Source organism: Adiantum capillus-veneris, chromosome 4 (genome assembly GCF_014529385.1).
Source record: "Adiantum capillus-veneris isolate H3 chromosome 4, ASM1452938v2, whole genome shotgun sequence".
Lineage (NCBI taxonomy): Eukaryota > Viridiplantae > Streptophyta > Polypodiopsida > Polypodiales > Pteridaceae > Adiantum > Adiantum capillus-veneris.
The window spans coordinates 49,984,880-49,991,129 of NC_140934.1; positions in this window are offsets into that span (position 1 = coordinate 49,984,880).

The window sequence follows — 6,250 nt, forward strand, 5'->3', positions numbered from 1 at the left end:
CATATTTCCTATGGGCCATCACTAACTTGGCCCAAGGAGCTTTTATACATCCTTCTAAAATTAGTGCTAATGCACCCCACCATTCTAGCCTTTGGCAAAAAATTGATGAAGCTTTAGATACTTTCTTAAATTGCCAAATAAAGAGGCCCTCATATACCCCATTCTCTTCCTATTGTCTATAAAGGTTGATTGTACTATTAGCAACCACATGTATCATGTCCGCACTTTAAATTTAAATGTCCTTTATCTAGAAATACGAATTCTTTTTTTTAATGATGCCTTGTGACCATCCTTTCACTAGCCACTATTGACATCCAATTATGTACAAGAACATGTCAGCTACTACAACAGTTCCTTGCAAACTTGAGCCTCGGCAGAAAAAAATTGTGGGGCTTAGAAAATGGGAAAAACTTTAGTATTTCAAGAGAATGCACAGAATTAAACACTATTTGAATGATAAAGTCAAGTAATTCAAAACAATGACAAAGAGAAGAGCAAGTAAAGAGATGAACATTGTAAGATGGTAAGACTTTGATGCATTAATCAAGTAAATGAGCCCACTGGCTTAGCATATGAATTGTCTACATAGTGTTCTATACATGGGAAATATAGCTAAGCTCTGAGGTCTCTCTCCCATCACACCGTGATGAAGGGTCCTCTTTTTTTATTCTTGTGCTCCACCTTTTTGGTCCCTTTGCCTTGCCTTTCATTTGCAACACCTTTCTTTGTTGTACCTTTAGCAGACACCTTCAATTGCTTCTTGGTTGTTGAGGTTTGGTTCCACATTTAAAGATCCATTTTGGTTTGGTTGGTTCTTGGTTTGCAATAGCCACTAAGTGATTGATTATATCTTTCTAGGGCTTGAGTATTCAATATTGCAGGCATAATGTCCTTGAAATTCCACGTTATTGATACAATGTGAGCCTCTTAAATCCATAAATGAATTAGATTGCAATATAAATATTTAACAATTTACCTCTTCCAAGAGAAAGTATTTGAATATTGTTGAATTTAAGCCAATCCATAGTGGCCTACATTGATGAAATGTATTGGAGTCAAGTTTCCTAAACCATTGATTAGCAATTTACAAATGACTCTTTTGGAGGTACTCGTACCAATTCCAATGTTCTTAGATATATAGAATCTGTTAAAATAAGAAATGATTAATAAAGAATCCTTCTAATTCAAAAGAAAAAAACTCCACTGTCATTCATGAAAAAAATACACTAACCACACATGAGCCGCACGCACTTTTCAGGAACTGACACTTACCCAAAGATCCTTTGCCAACATTGAAAATATGTGACCCTTGGTAAGCCTTACATGCACCCTTTGCATTCCATGCATTGGCAGCGGAATGCATTCCACTGCCAAAACTTAAATCTCTACTACATTGTAATCCTTTGGTAGCGATGAGGAAGCACACTCCTACTAGAAATCACTTGCATAGTGCATAGTTTAGAGAGAGAGAGAGAGAGAGATGTAGAAAGGGAGGAAATGTTGCAAAAATTGTGATGAAAGAGATCTCAAAGAGGTTGCAGATCTAAAAGGAGATGTTGTAGTTATCGAGGAAAAGGTTGCAAACCTAGAAGGAGATGTTACAGAGCTAAAATGATGTGTGGTAGATTAATTAACAAAAAGGTTCCCTACATGAGAATAGGAGGACAGAAAGATGCCAGGGCATTGTTGAGAGGGAGTGGAGATAATCTTGTAGATCTGCACTTGTAGCAGCAACTGAGGGGAGAGAAAGAGAGCTTGAAAAACTTTTGGAGGGGACAAAGAAGAACAGAGAGAATACAAAGTGAAAATAAGAGAGGGAAACTTTTAAAATTTAAAAATTATAAAATTACTTTGAGGAGAGTAACTTTGACCAGACGTAGTAAAAATCTACATATTCTCTTCAAGAAAATATCTTTTTATATAGGCATGTCTAGGCTATCTACCCCACCATTCTAGCCTTTGGTCAAATCTTGATTAAGTTTTCTTTAATCCTACCAAATAAAGAGGCCCTCATATACCCCATTCTCTTCCTAATGAATTGATTTTACCTTGCCTATATTGTTGTTCTTTAACAAAAGCATAGTTTTGAGCATGAATTTCAATAGCACTCTGTCTACATTGACTCTATACAATGTATTGGAGATACCTCATGACACCATTCACAATTCTCAACAAATTTATGGACATATGTAGCTAATACACACCTAACCATTGAGCCTCTTAATAGATTGATGTTTTGCAAAATGGAGACCCATTATAGTTTTATGAGCTTGACTCAAGTAGAATCCTTGTTCTTGAGTTCTATATGTAATCGCAATATTCCATTAACCTGCTCGTAAAATGCATATTACTCAATGATTTTAGGGTTTAGTGTAATTGGAAGCTCTATAGAAAATTGAGCTACAATTATGAGAGTCATAATGGATTTAGACCACCTTGGTATTATCCCCATAGAGAATAGATAGATAGGCATATGGTAGATCATCATCTACCCCTTTTGGTGCTTCACTCGATGTGATATGTGATAGTTGATCAACCCTAATATTTGTGGTACCCTTCTTTACCATGACAAAAAAGTTTAAATACCAACAATATTTCAAACCAATGTACTATCTTGAAGTACTATGTGGCTTGTTTACTAGTAGAGCAAGGGTTAGTTGTTCATAAACTTATTTGTCGATAGATAATTCCATAATTTTATTACAGCATATATAATACATGACCCTTCTCTTGCAGTAGTCATGTAATGTTTCTCTCTCATATTCAGTTGTCTACCTGCATAACCAATTGCAACGTTTATTATCCCCTCACCAAGTTGACCTAATACACAACCAATAGCAAAGTTAGATGCATCTATATGCACATAAAATATCTTATTCCAATCTAACAACTTTAGTATTTATGCTAATATCAATGTGTTCTTTAACTTTTGAAGAAACTCATTGCACTCATTTGTCCGATTGAAGTTGGCCATCCATATTAAATTTCCTATAAAATTCTTACATATTCTTGAATGTATGAGTCATGATTATTTTAAAAGTAGTTGAAGTATTGGTCAATTCAAATGGCATGACTCTATATGCAAATATGTCCCATTAGATAGCAAAAACTATTTTGTGCTGGTATTTTGGGTGTATAAAGCGGGTTCGTTATACCCTTAAAATCCATCCAAAAAGTTATGAGCTTCCTTGTGCGCTACTCTTTCCAAGACATAATTTGTGATAAGAAAAAGATAGTTATCTCTGATTGTTGTTGCAATCAACTTCTTGGGCCTAAAACAAAATATATGCTTGCCATTTTTCTTGGGTACTACCACAATTGGTGGAACCCAATGTGCATTCTCTATCGCATAGATAAGTTTAGCAGTTTTATGCATCTTCATCTTCTATCCTCTTGGCAATGGTCTCGATATAGATATGTGGCCTTTGTCTTGTTGGTTTAGCATCTTCTCACTTACGAATAGTGTGTTGAAAAGTCTCTGGATCTTCCCATTTCAAGTCTTTGTAAGTCCATGCAAATATATATCTATATGCGTTAAGGGTCTCAATCAAAATAGCTTTCGCTTCAAGAGTTAAGTTAGTGGCTATGTCTATCGACTTATAATCTCCAATTAACAAGGCTAGATCTTTTTGTTTTGCATCTTCTAGCCATCATATGATTTCCCAAGCTCTTTCATCTCCTTCATTGGTTGTTGAACCACAATCTTCCTATCTTGAAGTGTATATTTCTGATGATGGGATGGTACACTAATGGCATCACTTGGCGTTCTCTCATTTGAGTCCATTTACATCATCAAAACTTCTTTCAAATTAATTTTTAACTCCTTATATTTGGATTTATACTCATTTTTTGACAACTTTGGTTCTTGATCAATCTCATTATCCCTATTTGGTTCTTCTCCACCATCATAGTTATTTCTTTTTTTGTTTCCTTTGCAGTTCTTTTACTTGAGACAAATAACAATGAGTTATTTTATCCTTGACACAATCTTTTGTATTCACAAGCATAAGGTAATGAGTTTTACCTCTCAATGTTGGTATCAAATGTGTCCTTGTTTGCTTAACCTCTCTTTTCTTCCTATAATGTTTATGTTCTATTAATAGCATCATTCGTTTTTTGAATCAAAAAAATTCTCCTCTCCATTTCTAGCCAACAATCTTGCTCTTAATCCCTCTTTTTCCAAATTTGGACACTAGAAGTGGTTGAATCCTCTTCAATTTTGTATAAAGCATCATAGAATGTAGCTTCACTCCCATTGTCCGTGTGACTCCTTTATATACACCTCTTCTTGCAAGTCACCATGCAAGAATGCATTCTTCACATCCATTTGATGCAACACCCAATCTTTTGTTCCAACCACTGCAATAATGGTATCGATAGCATCCATCTTAGCTATGGGTCTTAATGTCTCCTCATACTTTCCATAACCTTTACCCATGTTCTCACTGACAATACCATTGATTCCATCATTGTTAGAAATGTTTGTAAAAAAACAAAATTCTACACAACGCCCAATCTTTTGTGGCAGCCATTGCAATAATGGTATCAACAGCATCCATCTTAGCTATGGGTCATAATGTCTCCTCATACTTTCCATAACCTTTACTCATGTTATCACTGACAATACCATTGATTCCATCATTGTTAGAAATGTTTGTAGAAAATCAAAATTCTACACAAAGCAGATTCGATCACAATCATTAAGATACACATTCTTGTCATAAATATTGTGAGCACATCTCTTCCAATTTCCTACTTAGTCGCACTCATAACATTGAACTCTAGTTTCTAAAAGGTTTTTGTAACGAGGCCCTCAATAGTCTCTTGAAAAATTGGACCCTCACGATTCACAAGGAGATTTACAACATTGGCTTGTCTAAACCTACTGTGTAAACACAATATGCCATAAATTGTATTCATGCAAGCAACCTACAAACTCTACATAGTTTTTGGGGACTTAGATTCTACTCCTCTATCTGGTGACATGTCAATAGAATAGGAAGAAGAATACAGTTTGTGAAAGAAAGACATGAAACATTATGTGCAAAAGTGCATCTATCATGTATCCTTCTCCCGCATTCAAGCCGCATAGAAGCATATATTTCAAAAATTAGCTCTTAATAAATACAGCTTTTGGGTTTGTTTACAAAGATTCTAACACACAATTAATACCAAAGGCACTGGCATTATTGATTTCCTTGAAGACCATTTTGGGACCCCTAATGCCTCTAGTTTCATTTGAATCGAATATAAAATTTACATACACCAAGCCTCTTTCGTTTACAATGCAATACATACACCTCAAGAGATGGTTCACTTAGGGAGATGTTATTTGCAGTGCGGAAGCTAGTTGCAAAATTTGAATGTGCCATGTTTCTTCACTTACTTTTGCATATCAATGCAAATCATACTCATCAAAAGATGGCTCACCTAAGGCAATTTCATTTGCACTACCCCCTACCAAGACTTCTAGATGAGACAATAGATAAAGTACAATAGTACATAGGTTCACGTTTTTTGTAGATTTTGAGATGCTAATGGTCAAAAGCTAGGTTGAAATGAAGAAATCCAGGTAATATCAGGGATGATAACCATAAATCAAAAGATTTGGCATAAGAACTTGACATATACAAAAAACTACTAATATTGCAAGTCCATTATTGGCTTGAAAATTGAACTGAGCCCAAACCCTGGGGCTCAAATACATAATTTACTTCACCTCTTCTGGTTCCAGTCGAGCTTATTACATACAGCATTTTTCTTCTCTCTTGTATGCCTCTTTGGTTATTGATTTAAGAGTAACTTCTTCTGCATCACTAGAATGTCGCTAACACAAAGGACAGGGATGAGCCTAAAATTGAATCTCAAATGCCTAAGAGAATAATCTCTTTTGTTTTACGTCTTTGTGATACTAAAATAGGTAGAGTTTGTGGGCTACAAAATCACTCTAGAAGCGATGAAATGGATATGCTGGAGTTGAAGAAAAGGAAGGACACATCGTAAGTGACGCCACAACACACCAGGCGAAAAAAGATGAAAAAGAGGCACAATATATCCTTTTGTACCATAAATGCAAGTAGGCCGAAGAGGGTTTATCATTTAAAGTGCACCTCAAGGTCATCTAGTTGTGTCCTTGTTCGTTTTTTTCTGTAATGTTTTTGTCGGTTGCGTCGTTGGTTTAGCAGCACTGTGAATAAAAAATGGCATCACACATTCGTGCAATGAAGTTAAGATTCGGATCAAAAAGGAA